Genomic DNA, 20341 nt, shown 5'->3' with positions numbered 1-20341 from the left:
CTTTTCCCTCTCTGAAACTGTTTTTTTTTTTTCCCCTGAAAAGTAAAGATACTGATATTTCTAGTGTTTGTCAGATCCAATCTGACTGTAATTTTATTATTATTATTATTTTTTATTTTATTTTTTTTTAAGAGTGAATCAGTACAACACCTGTGGGGCATTGTCACAGCTGGGATCTGTTGGTTCACTGGTAACCAACAGATAATAGCAGTTCTCATAAAGGACTCTAGTTAAAAATATGCTTTACCATGGCTAAAGAAATCCTCTTTCATATTATTAATTAAAATGAAATCCAATTGCCTTCACCTATGGACCATGACATTTGCAGTGGGAATGTTAAGGGCAGAGAAATGTAAAACAGTTGTCTCGAAAGTTTGCTGCATGAAGGTCTGGAGCTGTGTTTGTTGCCTCCTCTCCCCTCCCCTAATGCACTATTTCAGATCTATTGCTTATTGACTGATAGACTTATTGATGAATTATCCAGCAGTGATCCAGCCCAGGGAGGTCAGTAGGGTGCAATTACAACCAGAACAGGCTTGGGTGTGCTTCTGAACTACTCCTCCCTGCACAGCTCTTTCAGTATGCATATCACATCTCCCTGCTTGTAGCAGGCTGATGAGTGTGTGCAGTTAGTGCAGGCACACACATACTTCTGCGCTTTCCCTGAAAGTGGAGCATTAGCAACTGCAGTCAAAAAGCACCCTTGCTTCTTCAGCTCTGATCCTAGCAGCAACTGTCTAATTCTGTCTGGAGGAACTAGGAGACAGCACTGGAGGCAAGTTTAAAAAGGACCTAGTGACACCCTGCTGTCACATCTGGTTTCATGAATCTACTTATTAGTAGTCCATTTACAATTACTTTCCTAGTCCCATCAGTAGTGTATATCCTTGAGAACTGGCTGGCTGGGAAGGAAGGATCACACTGCTGAAGGTATGTTGCAGTCTTCTTTGCCTTACATCTTATGCTGAATGTTTCTATCTGTGCATCTCACTTGCAGACATTCCTGGTCTATGCAGTTTTACACTGTGGGCTGCTGGAGCATGGCTTTAGCAAAGCATATCAATAGAAAGAAATGGCCAGGTACCTTTTTATTTTGTTGTTGTTGTTGTTCTTGTTTTATTTTCTTTACCCTCAGTAAACAATGCAGATTGTTTGTTAAGGGCTAAAATTGTATGATTGGATTAAACTTTCAGGGAAGATGACAACTCTGGCTGCATTTCATATTACAAGCAAATAAAATACTATTATTTCTATCAGAGCAAAATTTCCAGTCATCAGCTGTTTAACTGTGGACATGGAACATTGCTTTCAAATTGATGTGTTTATTAAATATGGTCTGTGCGTACACTGCCAGCTGAAATTTGCACACGTTCTGAAATTTAAGAAAAAAAAAAAGACTTTCATTAACTTTCAGAATGCTCTGGACTGCAGCATACCTCCTTAGAAAAGAGAAGTGAGGCAGGCTTTTCATTTCACTTAAGTTCTTTTACTGGCATGTATTCATCTGGTAAAAAACTCTTTGCCAAATCCAAGAAGTTTGCTGTTATTGCATTTCCATAAATGTAACAGCTGTGAAAAGCATGAATATTCATCCTGTTTGGATTTTTCCTCCAAAGACTTTTTTATGATAATTCTGACTTTTCAAGGGGATGGGAACTTAGATAAAAGTGTTTGGCAGGTTGAGATATTTTGATTAGCAATGTATGAGTGTTTCCTCAAATAAACATAATACAGATAAGGATGTAAAGCAGTAAACAGATGTCTGCACATCTTATTTACTTGCAGCCAACTTGATCTGTTGCTTATACTTGTGGATTCTTTTGCTAACAGGTCAACAGCAATGAAAATGAAGTGCAGTTTATACACTGCTTCTCATGGGACATTATTGCCCTAATGCTGTACAGTTTCTTCTGAGTTTATGACATTGTTAATGCTGTTATGATACAATGTTAACTTGGTACATCCGGTATTTATAAGGACTGAAAACTTATTTATGGATGTTGCTAAGGTTAGAGAAGTCCATTGTACTCAGTCTACTTTAAAGGATGGAAAGTGATTTGATTACTCTCCCCTCTCCAATTAAGAAATTTCCCATTTGTAATTTATCAAAATTATACAAGTAACAGAGATGGTCCTCCCCTGCAGATAGAATTGTCTTGAAAATACAGAGGAAGCACGTGTGCGTGTATGTGTATGTTTAGCAATAAGTCACTAAAGGAAGCTAAATAATCCTAGCCGCTTTTAGCTCTATGACTTCTGTATAATTAAAAACATCCTATTAATGTGACATACTGTGGATTTCAGTAAATGCACAACAAAATAAAACACCCAGGCAGGGTTTTTTTCATATAAAAACTCATAGAAAACCCTCTTCAGGCTGGTAGTGATTACTTTAAAAATCCTCCCAGTCTCTGGGAAGCAGCAGGAGCTGCAACACACCTGTATCTCCAAAGTGTGATGAGTGGAGATATTCATACGTGCTCAACGTGAATTTAAGCTTCCTACTGTCCAGGGGCACATCCTTGGCAGTCCTCGCCCAGGCTGGACCATGCTGCTCTCTGGTGCCAATGTCAGTGTGGTGGTGGCAGGGATGCTCCAGCCCTCAGCCCATGGTGGGCTGTCACTCACCGTGTCCTACTCGGAGCAGGGACAGGGAAAAACTGTTTGTTCTTTTCATCTGTCTTCATTTTTAATGCCATCTTCTGAATCAGCCTGGTGCTTAGGCACAAACTTTCTGGTGTTTTTCTTTCTTTCTTTCTTTTTTTTTTTTTTTTTTTTTCTTCCCTGTAGTTGTAGTGTGCTGTGGCTCATGATGGGGGCTGCAGGAAAAAAAAATAATAATGAAAAAAAAAATTAGCATTTAAATACACGTGAGAAAAACAACTTGATGGGTCATATTCTGTTTCCAGGGAGAGGAAATCAGATTACCCTCCTGAAATCAGTAGGAAGTTGTTTACATGAACAGAAGTTGTTTACATGTGTGCAAACTGGTGTAAAATCTCACTTTCCCTTGGTGCTGTTTGAATTTCTGTGACCTGAGGACCTGGATCCATTCCTTTAAAGCTTGGTTTTATTCCAGGAAAAATAGCCAAAATGGAGAATTTGTCTTTTCACTCACTGGGCACAAAAACCTGCCTGTGTACAATAACTGCAGGTATCAGAGCAATCTCCTTTTATCTTTCCTTTCACCAAAGCCTAGGGAGACAAAACCAAACAAACAAATCAGCAACAAACAAACAAACAAACAAAAACCTAACAAGTGAAGAGCAACCCCACAGCACCCTCCCAAACCTTCTCTGTTTAATTGCCTTTAAGACACATAAAGTCCTGTCAGTCGCTTTAATGTGTGCCGGGCTCTGCGCCACGGCAGTCTCATGCTGCCTCCTTCCTGACCTCCACTACTGCTTCTGAAGAAGCGAGAGGTAATTCAGCTCGCCCTCTTGGCCACCTCACCTCTGCCCTTCTTCAAAGCAGATTTGTCGATCATATAAAATGCAATCGCTGATGCGTTTCTGTGCTGGCTTGCTAGTCGAAACCGGCATCCGGAGACTCATGCATCTCGTTAAGTTACGGTCTCGCAGCGCTAGGTTTACCAAGCCCTCTAGTGTCTTGAGGTGTTTTATGCAAAGGGGTCATTTTGCTGCTGCCTGCAATACTGGAGGCAAAGAGGGGGATTTTGAAATGACTCATGACAGATCAGTGAAGTTATTAAGATCTGGAGTGATTGGTGATGGTGACAGCATCCGCGCTTCCACCTGGAAAAGCAGCCTTCTTTTGTGTACTTTGCACACCAACACTTGTATAATTAATACTGCTACATGGCTGTGAGTCTGCCAGAGGCTGGTTACACAGAGACTGCAGAGTTGTAGAAGATAGTTAAGTATTTACACGCTTCAACAGGGATTTCTGAAAGTGTCTTCTATCACAAGTGTGCTGCAGCACTGGAGTGCTGCACAGCTTTTTCAGCTCTCTAATGAATGATAGCTGAAAATGAAGATGAAGGGAAGAAAATGCCATGAAGCTTCAATATTGTAGCAAACTAGAATCCAGATGGCAAGCCTTTTTACAGCAATATGCTGGATTAACTTTAAGATTCCCCTGGCTACTACTCTCCTGTTTAATGTGTCTTTCCTTAATGCTATTTTGGTATGATGATTTTTTTTTTTTTTCTTTCAAAGTAATGCCATAAAGATGTGTGGTTTCAGGCATAGTCTGCTTTCAGAAGAACTTTCCTTCTCTGTTAACACCTTCAGAGCTAATTAACTGATTTCACTATCAGTAGCATCAATGTGAACTCAGTTGAACAGGGAACATTCCACTTGCATTCACAGCGCCATGCACAGCATGAAACCAAACCAGATGATTTACATACAAAGGAAGAGAATTAACCTCTTTGGGGAAGAACAGGTTTTCACTATGCTGAGCTGTACCTCTAGCTAGAAATCATTTTTGACAATGCAGCTGCAATAATGGCTGAAATTATCTGCAGAAAAGTTTCAACCCCCTGTTCAGTGTTGTCCCCCTGTCAGTCTTTTCTGGGGCTGGAAGTCAGGTAGTCGTGTTTCTCCCTGTAACTTGCAGATCCAGCCCTATCTTCTTTTGAACTGCAATTGGTGCTTGAGTTTGTTCTTCCATCTTTGTGCAGCCATAGCAAGGATCATTACTGTCTTCACCTTCCTGAAAAGTTGGTCGGTGAGACACCCAGTGGTGACAGCGAGCACCGATAAACTAGCTGGTGGGACCCTCTGGGTGCCTTTTTGCACACTGCAGGGATAAAAAAAGAGTGTCAGCCTGTTAGCTTAATAATTCATCATGAACTTTCATCCCCTGTCTACCCTAGACAACAAAAGTGCTGCCATCTGTCTGCCACGAGAGCCCTTCCCAATCTGTATTCATCCTTGTTATGCTTCTGTTGATGGAGACATGGAGGCTTGTATTTGTGGAGAAATACAGCTACTGCATAGTCTAAAGAAACACTCCAGCAGCCGCTAGCAGCATTAAGCTCATATCACGTCTCCAGACTAGCCACAATAGTATGCTTTAGTAAATAGAGCTTTACTTCTTTCCCAGCAGAAGTGTTGTCAGAAAGCCAGCTTCAGGCAATGCAATGGTTATGACTCTCTTCTTTTATTCTCAAATTCTGTCACTACTTGACACAGATTGAATAAAAAATATTGAAAAAGAATATTAAATGAAGTGTCTCCAGAACATCTCAATTATTTTGGCCTAGATTATAACATTTTTGTAGGCTGGTCAGTGGGCTTAAAATTTGTACATCTACAAACATGAAGATCAGCAAGCCCCTCTCCTTTTCTTCTGTCTCTCATGTGTAAGGTATTTCTAAAGCATTCTAAAATCAGCATGAAAAAGCACACATCCAAGTCCTAGAATGTCATACAGTTCTTCTGCTTCCTAGTGCTGCCTAAACTGATAACTAAGCACATTATACATCTCTCTGCTTAGTGTGGAAGTTCCTTTGGGCTACCTCTAGGTGTTTGCTATCAGTAGATGCCCACTTTGAACACATGCTCTTCTAGGCTCCATGGATAGCACATCTAGAGCTTAATTATCCAGACTTAACAGCCATTTGACTGCAGTCAACACCTCAGGGAATCCTAAAGCCTCAGATTTGGTCAGTAGCATAACAACTCATTTGTAGCTGTCAGTGTGATGTTGTCATGCCCGTCTTTTCCATAATGGCAAATAATCAGCATGCTTTTCCAGAGGGTGGAAGACCTGAGTTTTCTTTCCACTTCAGCCTGGGCATTTAGACTCTCCTCTCCCATGAGTGTAGTTTACTACCAAGCTAAGGAGTACTCTGGAGAAGAAGGAAGTTGAATCCTTTTTTTTGGGTTAGGTTCTGCAACCTTGTGTATAAAAGTCCAGCATAGAAGGAGAGAAGAGAATAGGAAATTTGACTCTAGTATTTTCATTAGTAGTGTTTTCTTTTTTCTTTTTTCTTTTTTCTTTTTTTTTTTTTTTTTTCTGGTGTTTATTTTCCATTCCTATGATTACTGCTAATTTTTATCATGTACTGTTCTGAAGTATGCATATATCATATCCCAAAGAGTAGGAATAGGAGACTGGGACTCTTTCTGTGTCTGATTTTTTTTTTTTTTTCTAGTCCTGCATTCTGAGACACTTTATTGTACTATATGGGCAACCCTTCCAGAAAACCTTAGAGCTGTTAGGTATAGGACATGATTCGGGTGCCTAATTCAGGTTCAGATTGGATATCAGGAGAAAGTTCTTCACCGAGAGGGCAGCTGAGCACTGGAATAGGCTCCCCAGGGTAGCGGTCATGGCACCGAGCTTGTAGGAGTTTAAGAAGCGTTTGGACAATGCTCTCAGACATAGGGTCTGATTTTGGGATGTTCTTGTGTGGAACAAGAATTGGACTCCATGATCCTTGTGGGTCCCTTCAAACCCAGGATATTCTTTGATTATGATTCTAATTATAATTGTCTATTAATATCTGAAATGTTTTAAGAAATCCACCTGGTCTCCAGATGTCATATGAGAGGGCAGGAGTCTCCTGCAAGTCCTGTGTAGTACTTGACAATGTTATGAAAATGTTTCAGACAACCTCTAGGTGTCCTAATGGAGCTAGAAAATTCTGTTTGGACAACTAAAACCATTGAGAGTATTCTTATATGTCAGAGGTAACTTCCAGACAGAAGCCAATTGTAGTATTCAGCTCCAGATTAATCCTAAAAATAGATATCTGGTCAGCTAAATAGCTTTCTAGGATCTGCTGACTGTATTGACCAAATAATTATTACCTGAAATGGGCGCTTAGTCTTCTGGTGTAAAATAGACATGGGGCCAATGAATCACAGAATCACAGAATCACAGAATTTTCTAGGTTGGAAGAGACCTCAAGGTCATCGAGTCCAACCTCCAACCTAACGCTAACAGCCCTCCACTAAACCATATCCCTGAGCTGTACATCTAAGCGTCTTTTGAAGACTTCCAGGGATGGTGACTCCACCACTTCCCTGGGCAGCCTGTTCCAATGAAAACACCTATGAAAGATATGGGTCTTCCTGCAGTGAAAGCTTGAGAGTGAAGAGGGCATCATGCAGATTCTTAGCACTACATTCTACATTTAACAACAAAAATGAGCCCTAATGGTCTTGTTTGGTCTCCACCATGCATAAGTGGAGAGAGTTGCTGTTGTCACCAGCTGCTTCTTGGAAAGATTCAGCTCTTTTCCATTAGACATGAAGGCTGAATGCTTCTTCCCTTAAACCCTATTAGAAAATATTGTCTCTCCCCACTGACTTAACAGGAAACTTAGTGCTTGCTTTAGATGTCTAAATCAAGTGTCAATGTTAGGGCCATCACAGTCCTTGAAATGCTGCAAAAGCTATCTGGCTTCTGAACCCCCACATTTATGAATGGCTGAAGTGAGTGCAAGGGTAAAAAGCCTCTGCCTGCAGACACTCCAAAGGCTTGTACATGTAACAATGGGTTAAAAGGTCATAGTTAAATAATATCGTGACAGAAGAGAAGAAACTTAGAAAGAAAGGTGTCCCAGAGAGCCCCTGAGCAGTAGTAGCTCTTAAATGACCCAGTGATCCTTTTTCTGTCCTGTTGGAACTATTCCAGTAGTTATCCAGTAGTTATTCCAACCAGTTATAGTTCCCCAGGACGGCTGGAGAGATATATATATATTTTTTTTTCATTTATTTTTTTACAGTTTTTAAATATTTACACTAAAATGAGAAAACAAATAAACAAATGGAAAACAAACACCCCCCCAAAAAAAAAACAAACCACACACACACACACATACCAGCATAAATATGCTGTTCATAAAACAATAAGCACCCCCATATCTCATAATAATGGGAAATTTAATCTCCCATTGGCTGATCATTTGACACTGTGATGATGAGTGCTTTCCTCTTTGTCACCTGTGCCCTGGACTATCAGCACTTGCAAAACAATAATTAACTGTAGTGGACATTGCTGAGGCTGAGGAGGAGTAATTCATTGCAGGGAAGTACTGTTTCCTTGCTGGAAAGTTACTAAACAGAGCTATGGCAGCGTGAATAATGCATGAGGTGATTTCCTTTCAGGAAAGCTACTAGCAAACATTTCTACTAGTTGGAGATTTGGACTTGGCAAGATAGTGTTATTTACATTGTTTTGGTGATACAGAAAGTGGTTAGGGAACAATTATGTGATTCTCTCATATTGTATGCCTCTGGAGAAATGTCAGTATCCAATTAAATACAAGGAACTAAATAAATGATGAGAAAATTTAACATTAATCCAGTTTCAGGTGCATGTGTAAGTTATTGTTTACATTTTAAAGACCTGACATAAAATACCTTTCATTTTTACTTTGCAAGATGAATGTTGCTATGTTTTCTTTAAATTCAGGTGATAAAAAATAATTTCTAAATGCTTCCGATTAACTATTTTAACTTACTATTTGTAAACGAGTTTATAGTGTTAGCTATTACTCTTTTAAAAATGAAAAAATAAAAATCTCATGTTTATGAAAGAAGATGGAAGATGTAGTTGGGCATATCAAAAACGAATAAAGAAAGCTCTAAGATTTTTTTCATTGTACTAGATTTTTCTAAACCAAACTGTTATCTGAAAGCCATCAAGTTTTCACAAGTTGAGGAACATAAATCATAGCAGGATAGGCAGCCTCCTGTTTCATTCATTGAGCTCCATATGCTTATCTAACTCATGTTCCTACATCCCAGGCTCCTAAAATGCTTCAGTCAACATTCCTTCTGAATTGCAATACGTCATGTTAATCAGCCTCTACAGTGTCCAAAAAATGTATGTAAATTAGACTTTTGATGAACCAGAATATTTTTACAGGATTTTTGCATAAATCACACATGCAAGCATGCACACACACACACGCAACCTGTTTTGAGAGGAGGATATTTTTGGACATCATTTGTTTTTGAAGTAGATTGCAGCCAGCATGCTGATGCTGCTTGTGAGCAGGAACATATGTGGCAGCATGCCAGGTCCCACAGCAAGAAGTGACTTGAGCTAGAGTCCATTCTTGGCCAGAAAAATTGTACCAAGGAGAAAGAAACATAACAATTTCCTCTTTCTTTGTCTTCCTTTCCCACCATGCCCTTTTCTGGTACCCTGATGGTTGTTTTGTGGGTTTTCTGGTGACAGCAATATGGGTGTTTTTGTGATTATCATGGGAGAAGATTGTCATGTTATGGTAGATTAATGGTTTTGCTTAATTTGTTCTTTCAGCAAAAACAAAACTCAAAAATCAAAAGATATGATTTGAGCTTAAATCAATTTATATCAAATTTAAGTCGATTTACTGACTTTCATGTTTCTTTTCGACCAACAGGTCCCACTGAAAGCCATTGCTGAGGCTGGATAGGAGGAGTTGCATATTTAAGCATGATCCAGCTGCAAATCTTTCCAATTTCATTCTCAACTATCTTGCTATATTTTTGCGCTCCGTCTTGTCCTTCAGAGTTGTATTCAGGCTGCTTACAAGGGATGTTTGGTTCATCTGTCCCTCCTGCTGGACAGTGTGATGCTGAGGCAGCAAAGCATAAGCCCCACAGGCAGGGCTTTCTGTGTGCCTCAGAGGCCAACAGAAAGCTGCAGGCACAAAAACTTAGTGAGGCTCTTAGGTTTAGCTACATAGGCAAAAAACATCCATTGCTGTATGTATATTTGAACAGCTGAGACTCTAGCTGACATGATCTCAAGTGATTCCATGAATTATCTCCACCTTCTACATCTTGTGCCCCTTAGAAGGAAAAAGTGTTTCTGAGAATGTAGTTTTACTTATTTAAAGACCTTTCTGATATTTCTAACAATGAAGGTGCCCACTTTTGAAAGCATGTCAAACCTCACCAAGAAAGTATCAGACCATGTCTACTTAAATTTTCCAGAGATGTTGCAGCTTAAGGACCTTTCTTCTTTTAGCTTCTTTGCACAACATCACCATTCCATTTTCTAAAAGTTATTGGGCTTTCATGAGGCTGATATGGGCCCTATAGGTATCACTTCATTTGTGCAGCTGGGTCTTAAAAAGCTCGTCTGGTGTTACACAGTGTATGTTTTATGCATTCTGTATCTGCAATGTGAATTATCTGATTATAATAAATGTTATGCATAAACTAAAAGGATACTATACCCCTATTATCTATCTATATTTATTTCAAAAGGGGTACATAAATATTTAATACTTATTCACTAGGGTACACATGTGCAAAAATACATACATAGAAGCATATACACAATCATATGTACAATGCATGATACAAGTCACTTATAACAATGAAAAGTTAGAAAAAGACAATGATTTGTCACCTAGGCCAAATCCCATGAAGTACGTTGAATATTAGGTTAAAACAGATGACTACAGAGACAGGTTGGGTGTTGCCTTTTTAAGGATGTATCAGAGCTTTTAAGTATGTATAATTTTATGGCTAAATATAAACAGAAGAATCCTTCAATAATCATAAATACAGCTGTAGAGCCAAATTCTCCTAATGATGCAACAGCAATATATATATAGATACACATATATATTCTAAATCACAGTTTGAAGTTCTTAATTCTCAACACTGAAGTCTCAGTTTCCTGTCAATTTTATATTTTTTTCCTGTTGTCAATTGCTTTCTAAAATAAGTTTGAATTAGGTTGAATTAAGTTTTAAATTAAAAAAAAAAATCGAAACAGGTGCTGTGTCTATACCCACTTCCACATCCCTGGAACAAGCTCTTTGATCCTGTTGCTTGTTGTTAATTTTGCACTGCCTGCTAGTGGAAGCTGGGGGAGGGAGGAAAGTTGCGAAATATTAAGAGAGAGAATAAGTTTAAGCTGTTTAAAAATAGATAAGCTTTGCAAACTGAGTAGAAATAGAAAAGTATTACTGGTGAGAGTTTCAATAAGAACCATGCTATCAGTGGCTTAAATGTGTGTTGGTTTTGGGTGTTTTTAATGGCCATAATTAGGTAATCAATATTGTTTCAGAAAGGAAAAATATCCTGCTTAACAACAGAATAACATTGATTAGCTAAGCTAGTACCATTTCAAGAAACATTAAGTAATCAAGACTATTTCCATGATGACATCCCAAAGAGAGAGAAAATCAGGCAATTCTAGTATTGGATGAAGCTGGGTCTGCACTTAAGCTGTTGCTGAGGAAATAATGCCTGTTAGCTTTCTCTGTGCAGTCATTGTAGTAGAAATGTGTGATGGAGGCACTAGGCTATCTGTTCATTTCAATGAATTTGGATCTTATCCCAGGTAAAAACTAGATGTTTTCTGAAAATCTATATCCCACTCTACTATTTTCATTACCCTCACTTCATAGACCTGTCAGTTTAAACTGATATGTTTACTTTTGTGTATCTTAAATAAAATAATGAATATATAGAACTCCTGCTTTGATAATTACTGAGAGTTCTCATGATGTTTTACAAGAGAAGACACTCTTAATAGCTCCATTTTACATCAGAGAAAACTCAGTGGTGGGGTGAGAGAATTTGCAAAGAAACCCCGTGTGCTTGGGGCACAAAGAGGCAGAGTATCCAAAAAGGCTGGATGTTGATTTGCTGCTATATCTACTCAGGAACCTTCACCTTTTTGAATTAAGTATCCAAATCAATCCAGAAGTACCTAAAGTTACATTTATATGACCAGTTACAGTCATAGATGCAGCTGTTCAAACACTGGAAAGCAAGCATATGTAGACAACTAGAACTGATCATTCTCATCAGGGTTCTCAGAAAGAGCAACTTTTCTTAGAGGTAGGATGCTGAGTCCTTATCTGTGTTTAATTCCAGGTAATGACATTACAGCACTGCTTTTGCTAAACCTGGGGGTGGAATGGCAGGGGAGCATCATTTGGCCTATGCATGGTTTTGCACAGGAATCAGAGTGTGCTTTTGGTAAACTGTATAATATCTATGGGGATTGATCCTGAGCACTAATAAATAACACTAATGTTCAGGAACAGCTAAAAAGTGTATATAAAGAACTGGTGGTTATTGACAATTCTCAATACATTCAATTCTCCAAGACATTTGAAACCAAGTCAGGATTCCATGAACCCCACTTTCAGGCATAAGAACAGTCAACATCCCTTCTCCCAAGAGTTAACTTATCAGACACTCCATGTTTCGTGATCTATGAGCATGTACTTAAAGCATTTACTCCTGGAGGAAAGTCATTACATATAAATCACAAGCTTCATTGGGGAATGCAACCTTTAGAGCATTGAGGCAAAGCTTGAAAATATGATACCTCTATATGATGAAAAGTCAAAATCGGAAACTAAAATATCAGTTTCAAACTCATCTTCCTTAAGAGTAACAAACTAAAATTGGTTCATTTCATTTTTGTGATACTCAGGGCAAAGTAGTAAATATACTTTTAAGTATTCAAGTATAAATTTGCTGTAATTAGAGCTTAATTGTTGAGCAGATGGGAAGTTTAGTTTTAGAAGTATCAGGAAAGTTACTGTATATCCAATTTTAGGTAAGAGATCCTACATAGCCTTTGTCCATCAGGAATTTTGATTTGCTTTTAGCTGTATAAGGTCTTTAAGCAAAAGATAACATAGAACCATCAAGGCTGGAAAAGATCTTTAAGGTCATCTGGTCCAACCATCACTCTACCACCAATGTCACCCACTAAACCATGTCCCTAAGCATCAGGTGCAACCTTTCCTTGAACACTCCCAGGGATGGTGATGTCACCACTTCCATTATTCCCTTATGATCTGGGAAAGGAACAAAAGGGATCTATCTTCATTTATAGAAGGTTGGAGGAGAAGCTCAAGATCCTCTGTCTTAATTTAGTATAAATGTAGATTATATCCTTTGTAACTATGTTTTATGACATATGTCATATAGATTGGAATAATTAAATGAAAGACCATCTTTCTTGCTGGTATCTTCTCAGCCAATTGGTGTTTTACATGGATTGGGTGAGTGTGCAGTTTCACATTCACAAATATAAAAGATAAATGACCCACATGGTAAAAGACTTTTTTTTTTTTTTTTTTTTTTTTTTTCTCGTGATAATAGTTTATCCAAAAGCATTTTCCAGGATTCAGTACTCTAAAAGATTTGACATAATGTTGCCCATCAAAATCCTTCTTACGACAGGTTTTATATTCATCTTATTTCTTTTGTAGATCAGGAAATTAGAACTAACTGGCAACAACTTTCCAACCTGCAGTTGTGCACAGCTGGATCCATTTGCCAGAAGACTGAATGCAAAATAATGGCTAGAACAGATCTGGTCTTTTACACATTTGGAATTTAGAGTGTCTTGAGCAGTCATCAGATAAGTCTTATTATATAAATGCGAATGATATACTCACTTTCTGACACTGTAGACTTGCCATTAGGCAAATATATTGATAAGTTACATGAAGTTGTATGAATTCAAATAGAAGATTTCATTTTTTTTTTTATTTTTTTTAAATATACATATTCTACATGGCCAGATATACCAAATTGTCTTACTGCATATATTATATCACTTTGCAAAATCCTCAGAATCAGTGGGCTGTGGGAGTGACAGTTTTTCTCTGAATTACTTTATTTTGCTCATACTGATAAGTTCTGCAGTAATCATAAGGGTGACAGATAAGAAAAGATGTCCTTGGACAGGCAAATGTAGCTAAATAACCTTGTGTATTCATGACAAGATAGACTATTTAGACATAGAAAAGCATTAAAAAAGGATAAAATAGGAACCTGTATTGAAAAATCATTTGGTAAAGAATGGGAAAGGACAATTCCAGGAGTATCTGTGGGTTCTGAGGTCTAATAATCATCTAGAAATAGCAAATGCTGTAACAATGGGAATAAAGAAATGCCACTAGAAATTATATTATTATGGGACTTACATTTTTCAGATACACAGTGCTGCTAACACCAATAGTTCCCATCTTTCTAGACACAATACTAGGAATATTTTGTCTTTAAAAATCACTGAATAAACACTGCAATGGTAATTAGTTTTTGTGACAATTAACCCTTTATCATCTGTAATATTTGCCTAGCTAAAAAATAGTTTATTCCTAGTCTGAGTTTTTCTAGTTTTTAAGTGATCTTTTTAATATGCTTATCTTCTAGACTGAAGGGCTATCTATTGTCGAAGTTCTATTTCTCTTTTAGGTTCTTATGGCATGTGACTGAGACTCTTCCTTGTGGTCTGAATGATAAGCTAACTGGATTGATTTCATCTTTTTTTTTTTTTTTTTTTTTTTTCATTGTTACACATGTTTTCCAGTCCATCAGGCATACAGTGGTACTTTTCTGAATCTTTTCTGAGGGTTTTAGTATCCTTCTTAATAAATGGAGACCATGACTGTGAACAGAATTACAGCAGGTGTTATAACTTTGACAAACATGGGTGTTTTGTTGTAGTTGTTAGGTTTTGTTTGTTTGTTTGTTTGTTTGTTTGTTGTTTTAATCCTGTGGAGTATTTCCATGTTTATGATTATAAGATCATATTAATCCTTTTGGTAACAATGTAGTAGTAGGAAGTTACTCTAAATTATTATTATTTATTTATTTTTCTACTCTTTGTCATGATAAGACCATTACAGAACTGCAGCTTTCAAGACAGAATCTGCCATTGCATTATCATGACCTACATTTTTGCCTTTGATGTGTGCTTTTATATTTGAAACACATGCAGTTTGCTTACAGACTATACGGATGACTTCTCCTCCTCCTTTACTTACTTCTCCCTAGGCTTTTGGTCATCAACAAATTTGGTGTCTTTTATTTATGTGGTGTTATTTTGGTTTTATTCCTAAACAATTGGTAAAAAGATTAAGAAATACAATTGCTAAAAAGATTAAGAAATACAGAACCAAACAGAATGAAAAAAAAATCTTAAGTGTGTGTCTACTTGAAATGCAGATGTTTGACAATGATTCTGATTGAGGATTGTGTTCTGAATCTTATTATATAACAAGTTTTTAATCCTTTTAATATATGAATGCTAAATTGTTCAAGTCACTGAAGGTATCATGTGGCCTCAAGCATATTGCAGAAATCTATTCCAGCAACATCGTTATTTTCATAACACAAAGTTGTAAACATATCTAAATGTTACCACTATAGTTTAATTTTCTACAAATGCCTAATACTATTACTTGTAGAGCATTATTTTAATTATTGATATGATTTCATTTTAACTGTTATATAATTTCATCCAGAAAAATGTTGCATCAACAAATCTATACATTTCTGTATTAGAAAAGATATATCCTTCTAAAAAATATTTTCAAAACAGCTTTATTCTGGAACATGTCTAAAGCTGCAAAATATATTTGAAAATCAGCATTTGTGGTCTAGATAGTTCTTTGGCCATATGTTAAAATGAATTATCTGGATTTTCTCATTGTAAAATCCTCAGTTTTTCTAACTGGTAGTCAATATTATTATTACTAGTTATGCTTGGAGTCAATAGTATTTCACTAACTTTATGTCTTACGACTACATTATTACGTCTCCTTTTCAACACATATTTACCGAGAAACATCTGTTATATGTTGTTCCTAATTACTCTATTTTATCTACATAGTAATTTACCAGTACAGTTGGTTATGCAATCCAGTCTGGAAGTAACTTGTGTTTTAAACTCTGGATGACATTTAATTCAGTCTGCTTTATGGCAGCCAACAATGTAACTCTCATTGTAACACTAGCTACAAAGGAAGAAAATATTAGGTCTCTGATTGCATAAGTCTTGCCTTTCAAGCAACTTGATTTTTCTTCTTCAGTAAAATATGGTGATGGCTCCCCTGTAAGTCTAATTACAAATTCCAGAATAATTGAGAGTTGGCACTGTTCTGTCATTAACTGGTTTACAAAAACAGCAAGATTTTATTTTTTAAGTGAACATTTTATTATTATTATTATTATTTTAGTTATTAAGTTATTATTATTGTTATAAAAGGGAGGAAATGTTTTTGGAATAAAGGCATAACTGGAAGTTGGAGTCTCCAGTTTCTTACTGATTCTGTCAGTTATTTGATGTTGACACCAAATTCTTTTCCATATATGACTAAACAGAAGTATTATAATGGTTAATTGTCAGAAAATGCTTTAAAATTCAGCAACGATATTTTAAGGTAAGGAACTGTTAAAGAAATCAATGCTTGCTCTCATTCTAATAAGCAAGTAAATGCAGAAATGAATTAAGGAATGAATGCAGGAATCCATGGACCCTCCTCTGGTAAACCAGAGTATATAGGCTATACTCATGTAGACTCTATAACCATTTATAATATTCTCATGTTTGAAATGATAATTGACTGAATTTCAGAAAGAATTCTATCTCAATGATTGCTGTTAAAAACATTGCTTGTCTTTTTATTTTTCCTTCATCTGTGGCTAGATATTCTATCTGACTTGATGGCTTCCCACACTGATTTACCTATGGAGCAGGTGCTGATGTAGCATAGCGCTGATTTATTTCTTTATGTTTCCAGTTAAAAAATATTGTCATAAACATATAAAATCCTAACATATTTCTCAAACTGTTTCATGAGTAAATGGATGCCCATCTGACTTTTCCTATAGTAAATGGTCAGTACATGTGAAATATATATATATATATATATACCTAATGACACATGCTAATGTTGTAGCATACAGTGTTTTTGAGGAACATATTTAAAAAGATAGAGTGAGTATTTATTTCAAAAGCAGATACTGTATGTATCTTTCTGTTGATTCATAGTTTCCCTAGTCTCATAACACTGCTCTGGGACATTATATTGACAGGATAAAAGGATTTGTTACAGAACAGAACAGAGGTCACAACCAAAGTTGGAGAACATGTAATTTCCAATATACACAGCTTATATCTCTACCTCTATATATGTAACACTTACTTAAAAGGGTTAAATATTGTTTTTGAATTTCCTTTGACAATGTTTGAAACTTGCTCAAAACCTAAAAAACACTGGTAAGTAGGAACTACTCAATTGATTCTATCCATTTTACTTCCTCTATTAGATTAGAGCAATCTTTTTGTATTGACAAAGATAATTTGAAGTTAATGAAGGTATAATTCTTGAAGATAAGAAAGAATTATTTCTGCTCAAAAGAGACCTTAACTAAACATAAGTATGTTGAACCTTAATTTAGTATAAAATATATCAACCACTGGACAAATCCACTTCAGGAGTATCACCAACACTTGTTTAATTACTCACATGAAAACAATATGGCGAAGGTTTTGGAGAACATTCTGCCCTTCGTGTGTCAAAGAGTCTCCCAGCTTATATAAAATATTTTTAATCTCTCCAGTGCCACTTTAGAAGGCTAACATATGTATGCTTCACTTTGTTACAAGTCTACAGGGAGATGGACTTAAATCACTTGAATGAATATTGGAGGAACAGATTTGCTGAGCTGAATTCATTTAGTTCAGATTTTTTTGTGGTGTTCACCTTGAACAAATATTGAATGCCTCTCAATATATTTGAATTGCTGTTTGGAAATATTTTCAATAAATCTTTTTAAAGAGGCAACTGGAGAACTGGATTTTATAGGAAAAAAATCCATCCTAATGAATACCACAGTAAGCCATCTAAACATTCATGTAAGAATTCATCTGAAAAGAGACCATAAATAATACATAAATTTTGGGTGAACTTAACAGGTGAACTATGTGATTTTTTGAAAAACAGACCACCACCACCAACAACTTTAGAGACAGTTAGGAATTAGTCTCTTGTGAAAATATGGAAATTATTATATCTGAACTTTTAAAAATGCCAATGAATTCTGTACTTTTTTTTTTTTTTTTTAAACCATTTTAATGACATTGCATGTCTGAAATAATTATTTTTTTTTCCTGAAAAACAGACAAACAACAACAAAAAACCTCCTCTTTCTCTCATTCTCTCATTAGAATACAAAAACTTTTTTAACAGCCTGCTCCACTTGAAGGAAAAGAAAAAAAAAAAAAAAAGAGCAAATCAGGAAATGTAGCAATGTAAGAACACATGGTACAAAACAGTTCACAGGACAATTAAAGATCCAGCTTCAAGAACACGGATTCAATTTTAAACTGTGCAAAATGAAGACATCTTAGTATTTGATCCTTGAACAGGTGAACATCTAAAAATTTCAGTAGGAGAAACATACAAAGGTTTACTGAGATTAACTGAGATTAATGTCTGATATGTGCTTAGGTACATTATGTATTAATTTGAATCCCTAGAAAGTACTTGAAATTGTTATAGGTCAGAAACAAAAATTCATTTTTCTTTTTTTTTTAACCCTGCATTTTGTTGCACTTTTGAAGTTTGAAAATCAGTTGGTGGTACTGCAGTTAAAACAAAAACCTTAACAGAAAGATAATAACAAAGCCGTCAAATAAATGATGTTGAATCACAAAGGATCAGAAGATTTTTTCTGATTAAGAGAATGAACCATAGAATGCAAGGGCACTATCTGGTGAAGGAGACCCATTTACTAGATACCTCAAATTTAGGAGAAAAATTTGACTAACTAGTCTTAACTAGTTCTGAATCCTATTAAAGTTTTCATTAATTTCAATGGGCAGTGTATCAATGGTATACAGGTTAACACTGAAGTTTAAATGGCACGTGATACACACGTAGAGAGAAATCTGATTTACTGAGAGGTCTGACACTGCATGGAAACATAAAAGGCCTTAATATGTTCTTTTTGCCTTCCCTTCCTTACACACACAATATTCATGATTATGCCTTTTTTGTTGATTATGCCTTGCTTGTTGATTTTTGCCTTGTGTTTTTTGTTGTTGGTTGGTTGGTTGTTTTTTGTTTTTTGTTTTTTTTTTCTTCTCCTAAATAATAGTTTACTGATTAATGTTTCACTAATGGTAAAAGAAGACTTAGATTGAAATAAAAGCTGGTCATTAATAAAAGGTATTTCTTTTTTACTTTACACTTTATCTAAACAAGATTGTTCTCTGAAAGAATACAGAAAATAATGACCATTCTATGTCACCACCTGCCAAATTGGGATATAGATGCTAAGACAAAGAGAAGAAATCTTTCCCATGATTTCCAGATCATAGTTGTATTTTGTTCTCATCTGAATGATCATTTCCCCAACAGGTTTCCAAGGGAAATTCAGTCAGACACGGGCATAATAGAGGCAATCCTCTTGCATGAGCTGAGGTCGGCTAGGGGTGGGAAGTTCCTTGGAAGGCAGCATTCAGAAACTTGTACAGGGACCTGGGCTGGGAGGCAAGCTGAAAGGTTTGGAGAAAGCCACAAGATTCTCCAAAGACACATCTCGTCTCCTCGCCTTTCCATGTGTTGCCTCTCCTCCAGACAAATTCATATAAACTGAAACAAGACAAAATTTCTTATAAGACCTTCTATCATCCTTTCTATGTAAGATATCATGCTTTTACCAAATTATTCAAAGAATTTGACCACTATTCCATCACCCTTGTCCTATTTTATGAAAAGCTATCTTACTCAGTTGTTCTCTATTTGGCTTCTTTGCATGCAGATCTGTAGAATCTGGGCATGTTGAAGGAGAGCAGTGTTTCGATAGCTAAAAGATATGACTTCAACTGAGGTGATATCAGTCACAATGAGAGGTTTCAGACCACCAAGGAATCATTTTCATGTAACACATTAACACTTATAATGTATGTCAGAAATCATTACTGCAAAACATTTTGGATAGGTACAGTAATTGAAAGTTAAATTCATTTATTTCATCCCATCCCTAGTTGGAAAATGTATTTAATGTAATGTTTTGCTTTGTAGGTATTTCCTGGATCTTCCATTGCACTCACAGGAGAGCTTACAGGCTCTCCCTGGATTGCTGTAATTTATTCTACAATTTAAAACCACACAGAAGAGAGGCATGTTTGTTTCACTGACAGTCTGTTCACTTTTTTCATCTGGAACCCTGTTACAGTTAGGAGAGGTGGAGCACTCGAATGTTCAACATGCACACAGTCCAGTATATATGTCTTACTCTGACTCCAACTGGAACCATGACTTTGTTACAGTTCACTTTAGGATGCGTTTTTAGGAATCAGGAGACAAATTCCTGACTTTCTACTAGAAGAAGAGAATATAAAAACTGACATACTTTATCAGACCAATAGTTTATATAGCCTAAAAGGCAATAGAAGAAAGTCTCCTTAGGAAAAGCATATGAAACCTATAGACACATTTTTCACCAGTCATCGTAATAATGATATTAGAAGGGAAATGCTTGCTTGTCATCTTTGCCTGTCCATGTAGTTCATTAGTGGTTCATCTTTTTAAACCTGCTGTTGTTGCTTGTATCACAGTCTTCTGTAGCAACAGATTCCAAAAGCTCCA

General features: G+C 36.4%; 1 protein-coding gene across 2 annotated transcripts in view; it reads left to right on the top strand.

The window, feature by feature from the left end:
- The first annotated feature begins 741 nt into the window (after positions 1–741).
- TENM4 (teneurin transmembrane protein 4) overlaps positions 742–20341 on the top strand; it is a 1677033-nt gene continuing 1657433 nt past the window's right edge. For both annotated transcript variants that reach the window (XM_084535211.1, XM_084535210.1), the window contains exon 1: positions 742–930. The gene's annotated coding sequence lies outside the window, so the exon portion shown is untranslated. The remainder of the gene's footprint in view (positions 931–20341) is intronic.

The sequence above is a fragment of the Aythya ferina genome (assembly GCF_964211825.1).
Source record: "Aythya ferina genome assembly, chromosome: 1".
In the NCBI taxonomy this organism is placed as follows: Eukaryota; Metazoa; Chordata; class Aves; order Anseriformes; family Anatidae; genus Aythya; species Aythya ferina.
This window is presented reverse-complemented; position numbering and strand designations above follow the sequence as displayed.